Source organism: Apostichopus japonicus, chromosome 19 (assembly GCF_037975245.1).
Source record: "Apostichopus japonicus isolate 1M-3 chromosome 19, ASM3797524v1, whole genome shotgun sequence".
Lineage (NCBI taxonomy): Eukaryota > Metazoa > Echinodermata > Holothuroidea > Aspidochirotida > Stichopodidae > Apostichopus > Apostichopus japonicus.
Genome location: NC_092579.1, coordinates 3364734 through 3389938, shown reverse-complemented (window position 1 = coordinate 3389938; position 25205 = coordinate 3364734). Strand labels below are relative to the sequence as shown.

General features: G+C 38.0%; 2 pseudogenes; both read right to left on the bottom strand.

Moving 5' to 3' along the window:
- Positions 1–3150: 3150 nt before the first annotated feature.
- LOC139960428 (very long chain fatty acid elongase 6 pseudogene) lies at positions 3151–7328 on the bottom strand (annotated as a pseudogene).
- A 7024-nt stretch (positions 7329–14352) lies between these two features.
- Positions 14353–21112, bottom strand: LOC139960123 (very long chain fatty acid elongase 6 pseudogene; annotated as a pseudogene).
- Between the last annotated feature and the right edge of the window lie 4093 nt (positions 21113–25205).

Genomic DNA, 25205 nt, shown 5'->3' with positions numbered 1-25205 from the left:
AGAGAAAAAGAGGAGGGGGAGGGGGAGAAGGGAGGGTGGGGGAAGAAAGAGAACTGGTCTTCCAGGTGTTCTGCATTAAAAAACTAATATTACAGCAATACATTACTAAATATATAGACCGTTAGATACTGCTATATGTGCTAACTTATATAGTCCTTGTATGAGAGGTATTAATACATAACTTATACTGATACTATATCTGGTTGCGATCTACCAATACAAACGGAAGGTCGTTACCAAATATAAAGTTAATTGCTATTTTCTGTTCTATTTTTAGTCTATGTCCACTACTTTAACCATTGCTATATCACCTATACTAACATATGTGTATCTGAGGTTAGTACAATGTTTAATGTTTACTATTGTTTACTAGTTTTGAATGAAAATAACCACACACTTATAAAGCCCAATATATATTAATATACCAGAGAACGAACCGGCATGGTACTTCATTTCGTTTCGCAAGTTTAAATTGTGATGGAGATAAGATTACGAAGAAAACTGACCAAATTAGATCGACGTTGAAAACTTGGCTTGGAAATCCGCCAAAATAGTTTGTTGGGCAATTAAGCATTGAAGTCAGAGGCGAGCGCGAAGGAGTGGAGAGGGCCAATGCCCATGTTCTACCGTCGGTTGGGGGGGGGGGGAGGGAGATGTTTCAGTCGGGGATTTGTTAACATTCAACTGTTGAAGAATTAGACCACTTCTAGGGGTGTACCCTTTTCTATCACACATACGCACACAATCTAGAGCATTTGTTATCTGCATTATCCTTGGGTTTAGAGCTTATTATAGAACTAATTTACGGTCTGAATCCACCTCAGAATGCACCATATGACGTCTTATTTTTGTTCATTCTGAAGGGACGGACGGGAGGGGGGGGGAGGACCCCCATACCCCCGATATTGGAGCCGGTTTCAACTACCCCAGGGTCATACTCCCTTTTTAACATCCTTCATTTCCCCTTCCCTTTCTATAGCAAACCAATCTACGTAAATCAGTCCGGGTGATTATTAGAAGTGTCCCTCCACCCCTCCCCGCCAAACACATTTAAAATCCTGTGATGGGAATGAAATAAGACCTGTTACAATCACTAGGAAGGAGAGGGGGAGGGCGGCACACGAGAGGGATAACATAAATTGGAATCACAAAGAGGATTATTTTAACCTTTCCCGGTAGGGAGCCTTGACTTGCTGCAACCACTTTAGGCTCACAAATTGGGTTATCCTATCTCCTCTTGATAGGAATAACATAAGGGTTTTCTATAACCACTGGAGGGGAGTCATACTAAGGGTTTACTAAATTCCCAGATGATAACCAAACAGAGGGGAGTGCAGAGGGACCTCTCACAGCCGAGTGAGTTTTTAGTTCAGCCACTTTCATAGAGACGCCTTAATTAGATGTGTACAGGATCAATTGTAGCAAATGTGGCCTGGCAGTAAAATCGTCCATGGATTAACAGTTTAGTGTTTGAATTGTCTGTAAGTATTAAAATTAAGTTTTTATTGCACTTCATCTTCAAAGTTTTTATGTTTATATATTCCAACATATATAAATCCTTTTTTTTTTGGGGGGGGGGCGTGTACGATCACATTTTGAGCGTTCTGATGGACGTGAATTTTAAATATATGTTGGCTTGAGGTAATGATGCATTGATGGTGGTAGAAGGGGTGGTAAGGGGGGGGGGTGTTGGGGCAGGGTAAAAAAACGGTTTTCCACTTAACATGAAAACTGAATTGCTTAATCCTGAAGCAAACAAAACATAACTGATGATTATATTCATTCTTTTCTATGCTGTTTCCATATCTGAATACATGTCTGCACTATCTACATTATATAAACGGAAGGTCGCTACTAAAATATAAACATACTTGCATTTTGTTCTGATGGAGAGGCCGGCAGAAGAGACCGATGGGGCGGGTGGGAAAAGGGGAGGGAAGGGGAAGGAAGGTCACTGGATCTCCTCTGCACCAAACACACATGATTGTGTTTTAATTCGAAAATCAATTGATCATGATCGCGACAGCTGTTCGTTCATAAATATGCTACCTCAATCCTTGAACTAGAGATTTGTTTACTTTTAACTTTTATGTTATGCTACTATCTGATTACACTATATCTGCAAATATAAACGGAAGGTCGTTACGAAATATAAAGATACTTGCATTTGAGTGGTATCAGATAGATTCGAATCACATAGTGGTTTTATTTTAATATCTCCCAGCAGGGGACCTTGACTAAATGTAGGAAAGATGAGCATTGTAACTTGTGGCATGTTGAACATAATTATGATCCATAAAGTATTTACACTTGTTCCAAATGTCTCGAAACATCGTTCAACATTTGCTTACCAAAGAATCACGTTCAAACAATAAATAGTAGCCTGTGGGAAAGCATTATCATTCATTACGGAAATTTGCATTTTTGGTTGAATTATTACTGTTGCTGTTATGTTCTTATCAAAACGAAACCCCTCTTAAGTTTCAATAGATCAAATCTCGTAAAACAACTATATACCAAGACTCACTGATGTTATTTTTATTAAAACAAAAAACTAACAAAAAGTAATAAAATGGCGAAGGACTGTAAATAAATTGTGGTTTTGAGATTCGTTTTTAATTCAGGCTTCGTCAACTGATATTCATCTCTGATTGAGATTTTCTAATTCTATTTATAAATCCAATTGTTCCTTATCTACCTTTGTCCCTGGACTTATATTTACTGATAAAACGAACTTTACTTAAAATAGATCTAAAGGGTCTTCGAACTTTAGCTTTATATATTTACAAATATATATTGTTACCAAACTATATATGTTTACAAATATATGCTTTCTACCACAATATATATTTTGATCAAAATGTATATTTGTAAATATATATATTTACAAAAATATAAAATTTTACCAAATCCTATGCTTTTGTAAATATATAATTTTACTAAAATATATATTTGTTCACGGATGTATGTATGTATATATATGTATATATATATATATATATATATATATATATATATATATATATATATATATATATATATATATATATATAATATATATATATATATATATATATATATATATATATATAAATATATATATATATATATAAATATATATATATATATATATATATATATATATATGAATTGTAGAAAATGAGACTTCAACAAGCACAGTAAGAAAGTATACAAAGCTGTATGTTCCAATATTTCGCCGGTTTAGGCTTTATCAAGGAATAAGGTGCAAACTACCGACTCCGTGTATATAAGTAAAAATTTTAAGACCAATTACCCTGAGCTGAAACGCACCAGCAACAAACTGTATTCGAAGCGCATGCACAGACGGACCAGCAAGATGTGAAAAGCTTAAATAAAAGGTAAATTAAAAAGTACCATTTGTGAACGAGAACATAAAACGGCAGACCGTGGCAACAATCAGCAGATCGGGCATTACAAATCTGAGAACACACTTCATGACAGGTAATCCATCCGTGAGTTTGTTTTCCGCGCCACGTGACAAACAGGGTTGCCCATCCAACTGTGACACCTGCAAAATCGCTGTAAAGAAGAATATCTGTTTAGCCAAAAACTGTGTCTACAGGATTAAATGCAATCTTTGCTCGTCTACATACATCGGCGAAACGGGATGTACAATTGGAACGAGAATAAAAGAACATCTACGTATAACTAAACAGACCATAAACACTCATTTACAAACTCACAATATAAATCCGAAATCTGGAGAAAACACCAATTGGCAAATCCTACATCACAACTTACCCAATACCAGTGAAAGAAAAATAATCGAAGCCCTTACCATTAAAGCCAGTAATAACTTATTGAATGGCTGTGCTGGACGTCAATTGGATATTTAAGCTTTTCACATCTTGCTGGTCCGTCTGTGCGCTCCGAATACAGTTTGTTCGCTGGTGCGTTTCAGCTCAGGGGAATTGGTTTTAAAGTTTTTACTTATATACACGGAGTCGGTAGTTTGCACTTCATTCCTTGATAAAGCCTTAACCGGCGAAATATTGCAACATACAGCTTGTATACTTTCTTACTGTGCTTGTTGAAGTCTCATATTCTACAATTCATCATATACACCAAGCATGTCAACATCCGCTCTTTCATATATATATATATATATATATATTGCTTACAACAAGATAATGTGACATTAACGTTGTTTGATATATAAAATTGATCATTAGTGATATACATCCTTTTTTTCGCTCCATGTTTGCCCCTAAAGGACGAACAAACACGAACGTCTCAAAGTTATGTATGTCTGTCTGTCTGTCTGTCTGTCTGTCTGTAGGATCTTACTTGACTTACAGTTGGCTCGACATGTCGGAACCCGGTGGCCCTGGTTCAAGAAACCGCCTGAACCTACTACTGCTACAACTCTGGTTAAGACAATCACGGTAAAAATGATCACATGGATTCGTTCTTGTTGTTTATTGTTTCTTAAGGTCCTAATCATGTCGTTTCCTTGAAATACAGAATGATGCTTTGATCGAAGTAGTCAATTCCATTGGATCCGCCTTAATATGATTAAAACTAAACTCCCTAAACTCTTACGTTTCTTTCTTGGTGCCCATTAAATTTACCCCGTTTGTGAAGGCTTTTCATGAATGCTTCTGTTTGGTAATGTAGTTCTGATAGAAGAAATTTGCAAACAAAACCACATAGCTGAAGTACATGACGAAAGAAAAATATATACTGGACAAGTTATTATTGCATGGACGACTGTTCAACAGCTCACTGTATGCGTAGATATTAACGTATACTCCAAACACCATCTGCAAAAGTTGCAATGACGTAATCGTGACGTTGACTTGCCGAGGCATGCGCACTAATCCAGATGCACGAATAGCGTAGTAGGAGTACATGAAGGAGTGAATAGCAAAGTTGATGCCTGCAAAGTACATGCCAAGCGCAATCTCATTGCCATATCCATACCATGTGAAGATTAAGGTAGCCACGTGGTGATACCAGTGGAGGAACATCAACTTTTGTTTACGAACAACGATGAAAAATGTGTCTCCCAACTCCACGACTTTACTCAAACAGAACCAATACAACCAAATACCGTGTCCTGTGTAGTAGAAGGTGTTGTCGCAGATGGTGTGTCGAAACCCGTACTTGCGTAAATCGTGGATTGCTCTCCCCAACATAAACCAAGTACCGATGATGCTAAACAGCGCCAAAGACGCAGACCATAGAGTGAGAGCCCATCTGAGGTTGTATTTTTCTCTCTTTTCCATCCAGCGTCTCCCAGAGAAGACTAGTATGATGTATATGACGCTTATTGCTATGGTCTTTGGCCAATGTCTATGGATCCATTCTCGTGTTACTCGTTCGTCATAACTAGAGGCGAATTTTTCAATTGCGGAAATAAAGGAGGCCATTTTGAATCTTCACATCAAATCTGCATAATAGAAAAGCATGTAGTGGAATGTTAACAGTACGTTACATAGTAACTGTGAGTGATGAAATCAGTAAACGGCCCTCAACCATATGATGTATTGGGATGGGAGGATGGTTGCACCGCCACATGTTAGACAATCTCCCTTCCCCGTATAAATCATAACATGAGCTGGAAATGATAAACATTATTACACACATACAGAGCCGGATTAAGATTTTGTTGACCCCTGGGCTGTATACCCATGGGCTATATACCGCTGGGCTACAAGTACTGTGAGGCCCCAGTTATATTTTCAGAAGGAGAAAGTGCCGAAGAAAACAGTATTGATTATATTTATGTTGTATATGTGTAATAAACTATAAGTATAGAGTCTTGAACAGCAACCATAGTGGCGAGTGAATTTTGAGTTTTGGCGAGTAACTTTTTAGTAACTGTTGAAGTTTGGGGTTGTGTCACAATCTTCAATTGAGGTTAGTACTGTAGAACAGAGCTGTGGTTATAACATTTACTTGATGTAGTCTCTGGTAGTCAATGATACTGTTGTTACACAACAGTGTTGTACCAGGAACTTGCACACAGAGTTCCGGGGCTTCTTATTCAGCTTGGTCGCTGGAGCATGCAGTCACTTAAGATTGAGTGATAGTGCTATGCTGCTAGAGTTAGGGTTAGTGAAAGTCATGTCAATGTCAATGTCACTACAGTAACTGACGGTCGCCAAACGGCGACTATCTCTAAAACTAATTGTGGAGGCCAGAAATGAACCATTTTATTAAATAGATAATTTAGAGAACTTATACTTTGATTCAGCATTCACGATTGAAATAACTTTTCACTTACTCTATAGAGGCCCTCCAGATGGCGGAGGCCCCTGGGCTGCAGTCCCTAAGCCCAGGCATTAATCCGGCCCTGCACATATACGTAGCAACAATAGTTAACGTACCTTTTCTTCAACCATAGAAAACCATATAGTTATATATGTGTATACTTAATGTAACCTATACTCCGTTTATATATATGTGTAACATTAATACAGCCTAGAATCCGTTTATATATGTGTACTAGGCTGAAATAGAGCGAAAGAATCTATTTACCAGTAATAGGATACAAATACTTTGGTCTATGTTTTACGACAATACAAGTGTGTGCTATACACAAACAAGCACTACAGTAAATAAAGAGTATAGAGAGGACTACCCATGTATGTAATATAGGTAGCGTGCATGCAACAAATGTATATATGATGGGATTGAAGCAAATAGAGTATACAACACCGTCATGACCACATGGCTACAGTCAATGTATATAGGGGACTGGAGTTTTGAGTAGATAAAGTTGACACCAAGATAAGTCTATAACACTTACAGAAAAGTATGTACCAAACACAAAGAAATCATCTCTATGTTAGTTCTCAATATATGCGGCCTAATGGCCAAATCTGAATTACGAAGAAATATGTTCCCACGAAGAAATATGTTCATTACGAAGAAATACGTTCCTACGAAGAAATATGTTCCCATATGTTCTTCACTAATCGGATATCAGTGCTGGTTCCTAAGGGCTTCGACTTGAGCCCTTTACCTACCTATAACCGTCACATTGCTCAAAGGTATAGAGAAATTCTGCTTCTCTCGCTTAGTAGGAACTTATGTCACTTACCACAGGCATTCAGCCTTTTTTCGCAACTAGTAGAGCATACACACAAGTATGTCAGATCGATAACTGTACACTGGACACTGGACACTAAGGAACTGACCATCAGTAACCGCGGCGTTGTTTAATTTTCAAACTAATTGGTCAACCATAGAGTTCTCAAGACCTATATATGTCAATATTGACCTATCAGATTGTTAAATGGGAGAAACTCCACACGCTTAGATATGCAATTCATTCCAAATTGCTACTATCTGCGAATTAATCGTAACACACATGGTTCAATTAAAGAATATACTTCCCCAAATTGTCCATCCACTTTCAAAGTTTCGATATAAATGCTGGATTTTTTTAATGCATTAATACAGCTGCCACGTATGAAGGTCCAATTTTAATCCAAACCACTAAATGGAATCGACTTTTACAATCTCGGAATTCGATGAAAGCATCAAGGACAGCAAGTTCAGTTGAAGGATAAAACTGAATCACAGGCCCAAATCAAAATTGACCATCACTTCATCTTTCACCCCCAAAAAAGAACAGTAACATTAACATATATCCACAGATAATATGTCTTTCGGTCGATACTCGAGAATCACAAGATGAAGCACATTAAAGTGTTATTATTTCTCCAATAATTTAGAATGCTTTAACTTAACTTTCAACCTTTTTAGCCAAAAAAAGGAAGAAAACAGAAGAAGATCATTCCTGTCTGACATGCACCATCATCGGTGTGAATATTTATTTGAGGTTGACGCAAATCCCAGGCTCTATTTTGGACCTATAGTATTTCTTCAGGTATAAATCAATAATAATGCAAGTCTAGACGTGGATCAAGGGAGTACAGTGTGCAGCCACCCACCAACCCAACCCCTGCCCACACCCCTTTTTAACCTAAAACCTAAAATCAAACGTTTAGTGATATATCAGCACAACCGTATATTTAAACCTAACTAAAGATTTATTTTATAGTCTAAATGTGCCTCGGAATGCACCATTTTGACGTCTAAAATTTGGAAGGGGGGGGGGAGATTTCTTCCCCCGGATCGTTTTCGACCTCCCCGATCCCGGAGCCAAGTGCAATACATCTAAAATCGACGGAGGGGTCGTCTCCTGAGCATGTGGTATCTCCTAACTACGATCACTCTTAGTTGTTTGGGGGAAGTTGTTCACCAGAGCATGTTTGGGGAAATTGTTGATCAGAGTTATCTCTATGATATATAGGCCAATGATCAGGGTTGTCACCAGACCATTTTTAGAGCCGGGTAATTTGTGACAGTGATCCGCGTCCTGGGGGGAGGGGTATAAGGGGAGGGGTGTAAGGGGATTTTGAAAATTTTTCAAATTCTGATGGTGCCTACATGCAAAATGGTGGCATTTAGAAAGGGTTTTGGTCCTCAAAATTCTCCTGAGATACCTTTATTTTTTCATGTGCATCACTGAATTTTCCTGGGATCTTTTTTGGTATTTTTGGGAATTTAGAGCCCCTCATCACTCACCCCAGTGTTATGTGATTTAATTGCATGCTACAGTACTGTACAACATTCTTACAATGTGTGTGAAACACTTGTTCTTAGTTAAACTTGGCAAATCGCTAAGAAACGATTCGCAGTGGAACGTCTCTACATAGCGAAACAGCGAACAGAATCCAAAGCACCGAGTCTTGTCTCGACATGTTTTTAGAACAGTACTCAGTGCAACGTTTCCTAGCCTAATGTTACTATTTAAAATGATATGTTACCCCGAAAGGATAAGGCTTTTTATTACTTCTGGTAACCAGAACATATCGGGGAATAAAATAAACACGTATAGAAAGGTTTTGCCCTTCAACACGAAACTATTCTCGTTTAAAACTTTCTTTCAAAGTTCGTAAACTTCGTACTTGTAGGCCTACTCTGGATGTTTACAACAAACAATTGTGATGCATATAACCTGTGTTGGTTACAAGCGATCGGTTTACGCTACCTCCACGCTATGAATAGCGTTGTATCGATCGGTTCCCTCCCATTGTGTCGGTGGTGAATAGCGAGCGAGGGGAATTTGCGTTCCTTTATTTGGAGTGCGGGGAAAGTAGCGTTCCCTTATTTGGAGCGGGGTTAATTACAGTTAAGCTGCGTTTTGCACTGAATCGCGCTAATCTTTACCAAGTTACTTATTGGCGGTACTGTAGGCTAATTGGTGCCGGGCGGTAAGGCTGAAATTGACCTTGAGTATACCGGGCGGAAATTTTGAGAGCTGGGTAGCACCGCCCGGCGCCGCCCGGCGTGGTGACAACCCTGCCAATGATATATGTGTTTAGTTTTGTCCCGGTGTGTCCATAACCCTAAGTAATAGTAGCACAAATATATAGCGCTAGGTCCGAAGTCATTTGGTAGCAAGTTGTCACTGTATATGATAACACAGAATAAATAACAGCCTAAAACAAACCAAATTTGCTTCGTATTTAATAATTTAACAAACCTGTCTAACCAGGGGGGTATCCAGGGGGGCGCAACAGGCGCGCGCCCCCCCCCCTATTGGCCGTCACCAAAAAAAAGTTTAGCAAAAAAAAAAAAAAAAAAAAATTGATGACGACCTTTATGTGAGACGTCGGTGATCGCTCACCCCCCCCCCCCTCCCGTATGCTTTATTTTTTGTTTGCCAAAAAAAGGTTCTGGCGAAGTTCGGCGGCATAATAGTTTTAGAAAAATAGATGGTAATTGTGTTTGTATTGTCACTATAAACACTAAATGACATGCCAGCCATACTAAATTGTGCATTTTGTGTCCATATTTACTGGAAATGTTGCTTATTATTAAGGTCGAAAAATGGATCACATATGGCCATGGGCGGCGATCCTGGGTGGAGGGGGGGATATATCCCCCATGAAAATGGGTGGAGGGGATGTAATGCACCATATCCCCCCCCCCCCACCAAATGCCAGGGATAAGAATATTTTCATGCCTACATTTATGCATCTTCGTTAATGTACGGCTCTTTTTTAGCTTCATTTCTCGCCTACCATAAACGCAGTGCGATCTTTTCAAATAAAGCGTCTTTATAAAGCAAAAATAGTTGACTGTAGGCTTCATTGGCCCTATAGCAACAAAATGTATTATTGCGCCCACGGTATTGATATAGTACATATATGCACCCTCATAGTATTCATATAGGCCCTATAGTAGGCCTACACACGTACATGTTCCCTCGAACAGCTGAGAATCTCATGTAACCAGGGTAATGCTTAATACACGTTTCACCTGGATGCCCTAGCAATCGGTACCTAGGAATGTAACTATGTGTAATTGTGTATTGCATGTGTATAGGCCTATAATAGCCTGCATGAGGCCATTTTCTTCATCGAATAATATAGCAGAGCTCTCGAACATTCTAACGTTGCGCCTGAAACAAGATTGACAGGGGCAATTTTCCCAAAATAACACCCGAAATTAAAAAAAAAGTATTTTGGATCCTGATTATGAGATATTTCGGACATGACATCCCTATTTTAAAGTTGGGTATATGCCGCTTGGAAACCTCGGGAAGTGCCGTTTCCGGCCATCTAGAGGGTTTGTTAATCCCAAAATTTTCTTGTACGCTTCGCGCCAACTCATGGTGGCGCTACGCTTAGATAGCCAACAAGGTCATATCCCCCCCCCCACTCGGAAGTACGGATCGCCGCCCATGCATATGACACCATTTTTGCATTTCAGCCCTTCTTTGAAAGCACAAATTGTACACCCCTCCCCTTAGACCCATCCCCCAGGACGGCGATCATTCATGCCTGGCGCCCCCCCCCCCCTATTGGAAAATCCTGGATACGCCCCTGCTAACAAACCAAACCTGATTCCTGACTAATAAACCAAACCTGATATATGCCTAACAATACAGACCGGTCACTGTGTAATGAGTCAAACCTGATTCATGTCAAATAAAACAAACCTGATTTCTGTCAGGCTCATAACCAAACTCGATTCCTATCTAATAAACCAAACCTGATTCCTGACTAATAACCAAACCTGATTCATGTCAAATTAAACAAATCTGATTCCTGTCATTCTCATAACCAAACTGGATGCCATCTAATGAAACCAAACCTGATTCCTGACTAGTAAACCAAACCTGCTATATGCCTTACTATACAGACCTGTCACTTTGTAATGAGTCAAACCTCATTCATGTCAAATAAAACAAACTTGATTTCTGTCAGGCTCATAACCAAACTCGATACCTATCTAATAAACCAAACCTGATTTCTGACTAATAAACCAAACCTGATAAATGCCTAATAACCATACCTGACAATTGCCTTAAATACTAACATGTACCTGTCTAATAAACCAAACCTGATTGATATCTTATAGGCCAAACTCGATTCCTATCTAATAATCTTCCATAGATAAGCCTTAGATGTTTAAACGATAATGTGGCATGGAAATAAAACCGTCTTTCGACTGACAGCAGAACATTTGAACGGTCTATAAAGTAATAAACTCTAGTTTGTATCCCACGTCATCTTTATAGTTTTTATGCTTACATATTCCAACATATATAAATACTTGTATGCGGTATATTTGGCGTGGGGGGGGGGGGGCATGTACGATCACATTTTGACCGTACTGATAGACGTGAATTTCATATATATGGTGGCTTGAGGTATTGATGCATAGATGGTGGTAGAAGGGGCGGGGAGGGAGGGTGAGTGGGGTGTATGGAGGGTAACGTTCTCCCACTTAACATTAAAACTGAATTGCTTACTCCTGAAGCAAACAAAACATAACTGATGATTATATTGTTCCTTTTCTATGCTGTTTCTATATATGAATACATGTCTGCACTATCTACAATCATAAACGGAAGGTCGCTACTAAAAAATAAACATACTTGCATTTTGTTCTGATGAAGGCCGGCAGAAGAGAGTGATGGGAAGAGCTAGATAGGGGGTGGGCAGGAAAGAGAAGGGTACGCGACCTCCTCTGCTCTGGAAAAAAAGCGACACCCTAGAGCACTGATCTTTGGATTATTTGTATTTATAATAAGCTTCTACTGTTCCTATCTGATTGCGTTACCTGTCAATACAATACCCAAGGTCTTTTCCAATAATCAAAGTTAACCTTAGCTCTATTATGATGCAGAGAAGGCAGAAGATAGTCAAAGGCGGGAGGGAAAGGAAGGGTACTGGATCTCCTCTGACTTCACAAATGATTATGTTATAATCCGAGAAGCAATTGATCATGATCGCTACAGCTGTTCGTTTATACGTATATGTTACCTCAATCCTTGGACTAGAGATTTGTTTACATTTAACTTCTAAGTTATTGAACTCTCTGATTACACTATATCTACAAATACAATCAGAAGGTTGTTACGAAATGTAAAGATGAACAGAAAACTGAATCGCTTAATCCTGAAGCAAAAAACAAAACAAAACAAAACATAACTGATGATTATATTGCTCCTTATCTATGCTGTTTCTATATTTGAATTCATGTTTGCACTATCTACAGATACAAACGGAAGGTCGCTACTGAAATATAAAGATACTTGAATTTCTGGGGATGAAGGAAGAGAACTAGTCTTCCAGGTGGTCTGCATTCGAAAACTGACAAAGCAGCAAAACTAAATATATTGACCATTATATTCTACATTGTGTGCTAGCTTATAGTCCTTGGAATAGGGGTATTTATACATAACTTATACTGATACTCTATCTGATTGCGCTATCTACCAATACAAACGGAAGGTCGTTACTAAATTGGTATTTTTTCTGTTTGATATGTTCTATTTTTAGTCTATGCCCACTACTTTAACCATTGATATATCACCTATACTAACATATGTGTATCTGAGGTTAGTACAATGTTTAATGTTTACTATTGTTAGATGAAACTAACCACACACTTATATAGCTCAATTTATATTAACATAGCAGAGAACAAAGCTCATCGGTGGTACTTCATTGCGCTTCGCGGAGTTCAAATTGTGTTTACGATAAGATTACAATGATTAACGTAAAAAACAACTGACCAAAGCCAGATCAAAGTTGGAAATCAACCAAAATAGATTGTTGGGCAATTAAGCCAGAGGCGAGCGCGAAGGAGTGGAGAGGAACAAGGCCCATGTTCCACCGTCAGTTTGGGAGGGGGAGGGGGAAGGGGATGGTTCAGCCGGGGATTTATCAACATTCAACTCTTGAAGAATTAGACCACTACTAGGAGTGTACACCCCCGTTTCAATAACACATATACACACACAATCAAGATATCAGCACGATCCTTGGGTTTAGAGCTTATTATAGAACTAATTTACGGTCTAAATCAACCTCAGAATGACTTCTTATTTTTTTTTCATTCTGGAAGGACGGGAGGGGGAGGGGAGAAGACCGCCATACCTGCGATATTGGAGCCAGCTTCAACTATCCCAGGGTCATACCCCCTTTGTAACATCCTTCATTTCCCCTACCATTTCTAAAACAGATCAATCTTTACGTAAATCAGTCGTGTGATTCTGGAAGTGTGCCCCAACCCTCCCCGCCAAACACATTTGAAATCCTGTGCACGTCACGTTTGTCCTTGAACCACTCGATGGGAATGAAATAAGACCTTTTACAATCACTAAGAGGGAGAGTAGAGGGCGGGCTTACAGGACCCTTTTTTATAACCACACGAGGGGATAACATAGATTAAAATCACAGAAAGGTTTCCCGGTAGGGAGCCTTGATTTACTGCAACCACTCGAGGCTCTCAAAAAGGGTTATACTATAATCACTTGATGGGAATTACATAAAGGAGCCTTGACTTGCTGCAACCACTCGAGACCCTCAAATAGGGTTATACTATAACCACTTGATGGGAATTACATAAGGTTTTTTTATAACCTCTGGAGGGGAATCATACTAAGGGTTTCCTAAATACCCAGATGAAAACCACACACAGAGGAGCACACAGGGAGTTTCTCAAGGCCGAGTGATTTTTTTAAAACTAGTTCAGCCACTTTCATAGAAAACCCTTTGATGTTTGAAGGATCAATTGTAGAAAATGTGGCCTAGAAGTAAAACCGTCCATGGACTGACAGCTTAGTGTTTTAATTGTCCGTAAGTATTGAAATTAAGTTTATATCCCACTTCATCTTTATAGCTTTTATGTTTACATATTCAAACATATACAGATACCTGTATTTTCTTTGGGGGGGGGGGGGCGTGTACGATCACATTTTGAACGTATTGATCGACGTGAATTTTATATATATGGAAACAAGACATAACGAAGCAAACAAAGCATAACTGATGGTTATATTGCTCCTTATCACGCTTATGATATATCTGAATACATGTCTGTTTGGATGAATAAATGTAGGAAAAATGAGTATTGTACCTTGTCGCATGTAGAACATAATTATGATCCATACCAAAGTAGGTATACTATTTCCAAAATGTCGAGAAACATCGTTCAACATTCGCTTACCAAAGACCATCTCGCGTGCAAACTATTAAAAGTAGCATGTGGGAAAGCATCATCAATTATTACTGTTGCTGTTATGTTCTTAACAAAAGGAAACCCCTTTTTAGTTTCAATGGCTCGAATCTTGTGAAACAAAAATAGACCAAAATTCGCTGTTGTTATTTTAAAAAACTTTAAAAAAGTTATAAAATGGTGAAGGACTGTAAATAATTACGTGGTTTTGAGATTCGTTTTTAATGATAGCTTTGTCAACTGATTTTCATTTTGTGATTGAGATATTCTAATTCTATTTATAAATCCAATCGTTTCTTATCTAACTTTGTCTCTGGACTTTAATATTTACTGATAAAACGAACTTGACTTAAAATAGATCTAAAGGGTCTGCGAACTTTAGCTTCATATATTTACAAATATATATTGTTACCAAACTATATATATTTACAAATATATGCTTTTTAACATAATATACATTCTTATCCAAAATGTATATTTGTAAATATATGTATTTACAAAAATATACATATTTTTCACGGCTATATATATATATATATATATATATATATATTGATGATATTGATGATTGATGATGTTGAGACTAGTTGAGACTAGTGGAACACTAATAGTTGTTACTCAGAGTTTCACGCGTTGAGCGATCATCAGACAAAAATGGCTCAACGCGTGAAACTCTGAGTAACAACTACTAGTGTTCCACTAGTCTCAACTAGTCTCAACATATTTCGCTCTTCCATTTTATTGCTCCATGTTTGCCCCTCAAGGACGAATAAACACGAAAGTGCACGTACGTTACGGCGAGGACACAACGCCAAAATCGAAAAATCTCAATGTTCTGTGTGTCTGTGTGTCTGTCTGTATGATCTTACTGGACTTGCAGTTGTGATCCGTTGGCTTGATATGTCGGAACCCGGTGTTCCTGATTCAAGAAACCGCCTGAACCTCCTACTGCTACAACTCTGGTTAAGACATGCATATCTAGAGGTAAACAGGCCGCATATCGCGGTAAATACTGATCACATTGATTATTTTGGGTGTTAATTGTTTCTTAAGGTCCCAATCATGTCGTTTCCTTGAAATACAGAATGATGCTTTGGTCGAAATTGTCAATTACAGTGGATCCGCCTTAATATGATTAAAACTAAAGCCTCCCTAAACTCTTACGTTTCTTTCTTGGTGCCCGTTAAATTTATCCCGTTTGTGTAGGCTTTCCCTGAATGCTTCTGTTTGGTCATGTAGTTCTGATAGAAGAAATTTGCAAACAAAACCACATAGCTGAAGTACATGACGAAAGAAAAATATATACTGGACAAGTTATTATTGCATGGACGACTGTTCAACAGCTCACTGTATGCGTAGATATTAACGTATACTCCAAACACCATCTGCAAAAGTTGCAATGACGTAATCGTGACGTTGACTTGCCGAGGCATGCGCACTAATCCAGATGCACGAATAGCGTAGTAGGAGTACATGAAGGAGTGAATAGCAAAGTTGATGCCTGCAAAGTACATGCCGAGTGCAATCTCATTGCCATATCCATACCATGTGAAGATTAAGGTAGCCACGTGGTGATACCAGTGGAGGAACATCAACTTTTGTTTACGAACAACGATGAAAAATGTGTCTCCCAACTCCACGACTTTACTCAAACAGAACCAATACAACCAAATACCATGTCCTGTGTAGTAGAAGGTGTTGTCGCAGATGGTGTGTCGAAACCCGTACATACGTAAATCGTGGATTGCTCTCCCCAACATAAACCAAGTACCGATGATGCTAAACAGCGCCAGAGACGCAGACCAAAGAGTGAGAGCCCATCTGAGGTTGTATTTTTCTCTCTTTTCCATCCAGCGTCTCCCAGAGAAGACCAGTATGATGTATAGGACGCTGATTGCTAAGGTCTTTGGCCAATGTCTATGGATCCATTCTCGTGTTACTCGTTCGTCATAACTAGAGGCGAATATTTCAATTGCAGAAATAAAGGAGGCCATTTTGAATCGTCACATCAAATCTGCATAATAGAAAAGCATGTAGTGGAATTTTAACAGTACGTTACATAGTAACTGCGAGTGATGAAATCAGTATATTAAACGGCGGTGAGCAGAATCGATACGACCAGGTTGAATTCCTTTTGCTCTTGACGGCAAGTGAATTAAATCGTGACCCGCAATCATAGGATGTTTTGGGAGGGGAGGTGAGGGGAGGAGGGGGTGGCCGCATGCTAGGCAATCTCCCTTCCCCCTAATAAAATCATAACATGAGCCGGAAATGATAAACATTTATACACACATACAGAGCCGGATTAAGATTTTGTAGACCCCTGGGCTACAAGTGCTGTGAGGCCCCCGGTTATACTTTCAAAAGGAAACAATGTCTAAGAAATATTAACTTGATTTTTACAAGGTTACACTACAATTAAAATTCAAACTTTTGCTTTGCGTAATTTCTTGGAAACAAGATAACAAGCTTCGTTTTATACTGATTAACTTTTGTCTCTTATTCACAGTACAATCTGATCAAGCAATATACATTGGGTGTTCTGCGACATGTTTTACTTTGTTCATCACTTATTTTTCGTGGAAAAAGTTTAAATTTCATACTGCACAGAAATATATTTTTTCAGTGTGCAATTACGTAGCACAATGTATCCGCCTTACTTTAATTTACAGAGAGTATTGCTGTTGTAGATATGTACTATACCATAAGTAAGACGTCTTGAACAGCAATCGTTGTGGCGAGTGAATGTTGAGGTTTGGTCAGTTAGTTTTTTAGTAACGGTCGCCAAATGGCGATTACTTTTAAGAGGAATTTACGAGGCCTGAATTTGAACCCTTTTATACATAGATAAATTAGAGTACTTATACTCTGATTCAGCATTCACAAATAAAATAACTTTTCACTTACTCTCTGCAGTGCCTCCAGCTGGCTGCAGCTGCTAGTAGAGCATACACGCAAACGTATATGTCATTTTGATAATTATACAGGTGAATATGATAAATACTTAAAATGGACACTAAGGAATTGACCATCAGTAATCGCGGCCTTGGTCACCCATAGAGTTCTCTAGACCTACATATGTCAATATTTACATATATGATTGTTAAATGGGAGATTCTCCACACGCTTTGATAAAAAAATCGTTCCAAGCATTTATCGGGATAATACAGTAAAATTTAATGCATGCAAGCGCGAAGTTGGGAAAATTTCCCCCCTACTTCGACTGATTTGACCCAAGACTTTTACAATCTCGGAATTTGATCAAAACACTCGAGGACAGCATGTTTAGTTGAAGGATAAAACTGAACCACCGGCCCAAATTTAAATAGACCATGACTATATCTTTTACCTTAAAAAGAACAGTTAAGTTACCAACTTACCATATACCACATTCAAAAAACTCTCGGTTGTTACTCGAGAATCAAAGCTGAAGCACATTAAAGTTTTATTATTTCTCCAATAAATTAGAATGCTTTAACTTAAGGTTCAACTTTTTTAGCCAAAAAACAAAAGAAGAAGATCATTCCTGTCTGACATGCACCATCATCGGTGTGAATATTTATTTGAGGTTGACGCAAATCCTAGGCTCTATTTTGCACTTTTAGTATTTCCTCAGGTCTAAATAAATCATTTGCTTCCCTAACGTTACATATAACTTTGAAAATTGCGAGTGAAATTGTAACGAAGAATATGAGCAAACCATGAATATAATAAGGAGACTCACGTATTTCGCACTGTTGTCTTTCTTACTGGAGTCGTGTTCTCACTGTTAAATGATGTTCTGTTCCAACTACTGTAAATTACATTCGTTCGCAGACATGGGTTATTTATTTCACACTGATGTCACTCATGTTATCGCGAGTGTAGGGCTTGTCAAACAATATCTATTAACAAAAATAATTATCATATGTAAATAACTAAGTTCGCTGATTAATGTACCCCCCAAAAACCCCACAGAAACGCAGTGCAACTGTCTTGGTAATCAAAATATTGCGCAATATGTATCAGTTAATATATTGATCTAGCTATATCTTGGTTCATCGATCAGTCAATGGTGTAGACTTGTTTAAGTCTCCTGCGCATCATGAAAAAACAAACTTCATCTAATCTAGATGTTACCGCTTTTCGAGGATTTGAACAAGTCATAACTGTCTTCCAAATAAAGAAAAATTGACAAAACAGTTGAGGGTGGGAGTGGATGGGGGAGGGGATGGGGCTCAACTCCATGCTAGTTATTCATGTTTTGTATCGCCTTGTAAACGTAACCGACTGAAAATACTGGAAATGTGTAACTAACGCAATGAGAACATAGACAATATACAACGCCAACAACGGTACGTGCGTAAACCTCGAACGGCTGACATCAACTCCTTTCGTATTTCTACTACTCGTCACTGAAATGTCACAGTTATTAACACAGAGATCTTTTCCACGGACACACAATAATTTTTTTTTAAATGCTGGCGGAGCGATTGAGGGCGCCATGACATGAGTCACAAATGAGGCGAAGTTTTGTACTTTTCATTACAACAAAATACGTGAAAAGGAATAAAGTTTGGAAAATTTAAAGCCGAGATGTACATTGACAATTTGACACTAGTGCATACTGACACGGAAGACTTTCTTGGGTTCTTTTATCAATAAGTAATAATTAGCAGTTGTCTGTAGCTACACTACAATAGATACTGTGTACCAAATGAAGGATAGCTATGTACAGAATCCTTGTAAACCTACAGGACACAGAATAATACGTTGCGTCATGTCTGTACAACTCATTTGAGCGTACTCTAAGACACAATGACACTTTACCAACTGGTTACATAGCATCATGTTACTGTACCAATTGTGTATATGCATATAGACATTCACGCATCGTGACGCGTCTCATCGATTGGTGGCGATATATAACAAGCGACACAACTAAGGGAATTTAGAGTCTATTTATGTAAGTTTCAGTGTTATAAACAACAATTAAAATTCCAAATATTTTCTTTGCGTGATTTCTTGGAAACAAATTTCTTCAATAAAATGTACAAAGTCACAAATCGAGTAGCTAATCTTTACTGCAAAACGCTTAAAACCCGCAATTTGATCCATATTTTACAAGATATACTTACTAGTTAAACATAGGGATAGTTGTTTAGACTCCTCACAAGTCAGTAGTTGAAACAACCTTTGAGTAATGCATTCCTCTCATAGTAATTTTTCAACAATAGTATCTGCTGACAGGTCTAACATGTGTTACAATGTTATAACACACTTCAGTTTATACTGAATAAACGGTTGTCTCTTATTCACAGTACAATCTGATCAAGCAATATACATTGGGTGTTCTGCGACATGCTTTACTTTGTTCATCACTTATTTTTGGTGGAAAAAGTTTAAATTCCATACTGCCCATAAATATAATTTTCCAGTGTGCAATTACGTAGCACAATGTATCCGTCTTACTTTAGTTTACAGACTTTGTTGATGTTGTATATTTGTACTATACTCTAAGTATGGAGTCTTGAACAGCAATCATAGTGGCGAGTGAATGTTGAGTTTTGGCGAGTAGCTTTTTAGTAACGGTCGCCAATTGGCGACTATCTGTAAAACTAATTGTGGAGGCCAGAACTGAACCATTTTATTAAATAGTTAATTTAGAGTTCTTATACTTTGATTCAGCATTCACGATTGAAATAACTTTTCATTTACGCTCTAGAGGCCCTCCAGATGGCGGAGGCCCCTGGGCTGCATTTCCTAAAGCACAAGCATTAATCCGGCCCCGCACATATACATATAGCAACAATGGTAAACTTACCTTTTCTTCAACCATAGAAACCACGTAGTTATAAAGAATCAATGTGATCAGAATAAGAAACATTTATGTAGCCCATACTCCGTTTATATATGTGTATCGTTAATGTAGCCTATACTCCGTTTATATACGTGTAACATTAATATAGCCTATAATCCGTTTATATATGTGTATCACGCTGAAGTAGAGCGATAGAATATATATATCAGTGCTAGGATACACATAATTTAAAATATGTTTACGACGGATAATACAAGTGTTTGCTATACACAAACAAGTATACTGTAGTAAATAAAGAGTATAGAGAGAACTACCTATGTATGTAATATAGGTAGCGTGCATGCAACAAACGTTTGATGTGGTGGCATTGTAACATATAGAGTATTCAACACCGTCATGATCACATGGCTACAGTCTCTATGTATAAGGGAACTGAAGTTTTGAGTAGATGAAGTTGACACCAAAACAAGTCTATAACACTGACAGAAAAGTATTTACCATACACATAGAAATCATCTCTATGTTAGTTCTCAATAAATGCGGCCTAATGACCAAATCTGAAATACGAAGACAAATGTGCCCACAATCTTCACTAATCGGATATGCTGGTCCTTAAGGGCTTCGGCTTGAGCACCTTACCTGTCTAACAGTCACATTGCTCAAAGGTATAGAGAGATTCTGCTTCTTTCGTTTAGTAGGAAATTATATAACTTATCACAGGCATTCTCTTTTCGCAACTAGTAGAGCACACACACACACACATATATGTCAGCTCGATAACTGTACAGGTGAATATGATAATTACTTTAACTGGACACTAAGGAACTGACCATCAGTAACCGTGGCGTTGTTTAATTTTCAAATTAAATGGTCAACCATAGAGTTCTCAAGACCTATATATGTCAATATTGACCTATCTGATTGGTAAATGGGAGAAACTCCACACGCTTAGATAAACAATTCATTACAATTGCTACTGTCTGCGAGTCAATCGAAACACACATGGTTCAATTAAAGAATATACTTCACCAACTTGTCCATCCACTTTCTCAGTTTCCTATTAAATGTTGACATGATTTAATGCATTTATGTAGCTGCCACGTATGAAGGTCCAATTTTAACCCAAACCACTAAACAGGAGACATCAATTTGATAGAGAAACATCAATTTTGCATTCATTTATCGGGATAATACAGTTAAATTTAATGCATGCAAGCGCGAAGTTGACACATATGTCAGCTCGATAACTGTACAGGTGAATATGATAAATACTTAAAATGGACACTAAGGAATTGACCATCAGTAATTGCGGCCATTTCAAATTTTTAAATTTATTGGTCACCCATAGAGTTGTCTAGACCTATATATTTCAATGTTTACATATATGAATGTTAAATGGGAGATTCACGCTTAGATAAAAAAAACAATCGTTCCAAGCATTTATCGGTATAATACAGTAAAATTTAATGCATGCAAGCGCGAAGTTGGGAAATTTCCCCCCTACTTCGACTGATTTGACTCAAGATTTTTATAATCTCGGAATGTGATCAAAGCATCGAGGACAGCAAGTTTAGTTGAAGGATATCTTTTACCTTGAAAAAAAAGAACAGTTAAATTAGCATACATCCACAGACAAAATGCCTTTCGGTTGTTATTCGAGAATCACAAGCTGAAGCACATTACAGTGTTATTATTTCTCCAATAATTTAGAATGCTTTAACTTAACTTTCAACTTTTTTAGCCAAAAAAGGAAGAAAACAGAAGAAGATCATTCCTGTCTGACATGCACCATCATCGGTGTGAATATTTATTTGAGTTTGACGCAAATCCTAGGCTCTATTTTGCAGCTCTAGAATTACTTCAGGTCTAAATAAATATTTGGCTTCCCTTATGCTACTTCACAACTAACTTAATAGCACGAGTATAGTATGTGTAAGAGTATAGTTAATCTTCAACTATGGTATCAATGCATGTCTGTATACGGTGTGGGAAAAAATAGTCGATTACGGACTAAGTGAGATTAAGTGAGTACGGTGTGCAACCACCCACCCCTACACACACCCCTCCTTTTTTAACCTAACACCTGAAATTATAAGTTTAGTGATATATCAGCACAGTTGTATATTTAGACATAATTAAAGACATCTTTCATAGTCTAAATTTGCCTCGCAATGCACCATTTTGACGTCTAAAGTTTCAATTTCATTTTTGGGAAAGGGTGGGGGGGGGGGCGAGGAATTCTTCCCCCTTATGGTTTTCGACTTCACCGATCTCAGAGGCAGGTGCAATACATCTGAAATCGATGGAGGGGGTCGTCTACTGAACATGTGGTATCTCCTAACTATGATCACTCTTAGTTGTTTGAGGAATTTGTTCACCAGAGTATGTTTGAGGTATTTGTTGATCAGAGTTATCTCTATGATATATAGACCAATGATATCTGTGTTTGGCTTGGTCCCGGTGGCGAATACTTTTTTCCCAAACTGAACTGACACTGAAATTATTTCCTCGATTCTGATTGGCTCTCAGCGAGCACGTCAAACGTCAAACAGCGAACAAGTCAAAAGACACAGACCTTTTTTTGTGGCCACTGTGGCTGGCACACATTCGCTCGCCGTCTTCATGGCCACTGCATATTCGACTAGGCCTATCATGGTTCATTGACTGAATACATTTTGAATTTATGATTATAAAACTAAAAGTATCGCAACTCCGAATGTACACAAACACCTCGTACATGTGTATATCGGCTACATGTATACAATTACAAATGCACTGTTTTATTGTGTTGTATGCTATACACAGTACAATAGGCTATATTACATGTGTTGGGTAGAGCGGAGTCAAGCGAGTAAACAAACGATCGAGGACTGCCTATATATAATGGGCGCAGTAGTTCGGAATAGTTGCTTCATTGTGTTAAGAACACTATATACTTTCGTTCATATACACTTAACAAAAGTTCTGGAAAGTTGCTAATGTAAATATCTTGAATTTGTTCGTGTTGATCATTCTGCTATCGATAGAGTATGGAGAGATCCATGTTATATACCCAAGTATATCACTTGCTCGCTGAGAGCCAATCAGAATCGAGTAAATAATTTCAGTGTCATTTCAGTTTGCGGAAAAAATATTCGCGGCCCGGACTCTAAGTCATTTGGTACCAGGTTGGCACTGTATATGATAACATATAAATAATAACAGCCAATAATAAATCAAACTTGCTTTGTATTTAATAATTTAACAAGCCTACAACAAACCAAACCTAATACATATATGTAATAAACCAAACCTGATTCCTGACTAATAAACCAAACCTGATATATGCCTAACAATACAAACCTGTACCTGTGTAAAACGCCAGACATGATTTCTGTCAAATAAAAGAAACCTGATTCCTGTCAGGCTAATAACCAAACTCGATTACTGTCTAATAAACCAAACCTGATTACTGACTAATAAACCAAATTTGATTCATGTCAAATGAAACAAACCTGATTCCTGTCAGGCTCATAACAAAACTCAATTCCATCCAATAATACCAAACCTGATTCCTGACTAATAAACCAAACCTGATATATGCCTAACAATACAGACCTGTCACAGTGTAATAAGTCAAACCTGTTTTATGTCAAATAAAATAACGTGATCCTGTCAGGCTAATAACCAAACTCGATTCCTATCTAATAAACCAAACCTGATGCCTGATTAATAAACCAAACCTGATATATGCCTTACAATACAACCTGTCACTGTGTAATAAGCCAAACCTAATTCATGTCAAATAAAACAAACCTGATTCCTGTCAGGCTCATAACCAAACTCGATTCCTATCTAATAAACCAAACCTATTTCCTGTCATATAAACCAAACTTGAATCCTGTCTAATAAGCCAAACCTGATTTCGATCAACATTACATTCAACACAATATGCCCATATAATTATGAACAATTTGCATCGCACCGTGCATATGTAATTAAAGCATGGAGGTATTGGCCTGAATAGGCTATACAAAGTCTTAATATAATTTCTACTCAGTGAATTTTGTGTTTAGTCAAGAAATCGACTTCCGGGCCTCTATGTTAGGCTAAGTAGTTCAGCCACTTTCATAGATAAGCCTTAGCTGTTTAACGGATCAGTTTTAGAAAATGTGGCATGAAAATAAAACCGTCCATGGACGGACAGCAGAACTTTTGAATGGTCTATAAAGTATTAAAATTAAGTTTGTATCGCACGGTCATCTTTATAGTTTTTATGCTTACATATACCAACATGTATTAATAACTGCATGCGGTAACCCTAAAGCACTCATCTTTGGATTATATGTATTTATAATAAGCTGCTACTGTTCCTATCTGATTGCGTTATCTGCCAATACAATATACAAGGTCGTTTCCAAATGTCAAGGTTAACCTTAGCTCTATTATGATGCAGATAAGGCAAAAGAGAGTCAAGGGGCGTGGGGGGGGGGTGGAGGGAAAGGAAGGGTACTGGATCTCCTCTGTACTACACAAATGATTATGTTATAACCCGAGAGCAATTGATCATGATCGCGACAGCTGTTCGTTTATACGTATGTTACCTCAATCCTTGGACTAGAGATTTGTTTACATTTAACTTCTAATCTGCAAATACATACGGAAGGTCGTTACTAAATATAAAGATACTTGAATTTCTGTTATAAGAGCTGAGAGAGAGGGAGAGGGTGGAGAGAGAGAGGAGGGAGAGGTGGGGAGTGAGGAGGGAGGAAGAATGGAGACGGGGTGGGGGGGGGGGAAGAAAGAGAACTGGTCTTCCAGGTGTTCTGCATCAGAAAACCAATATTGCAGCAAAACATAACTAAATATATTGACCGTTATATACTGCTAT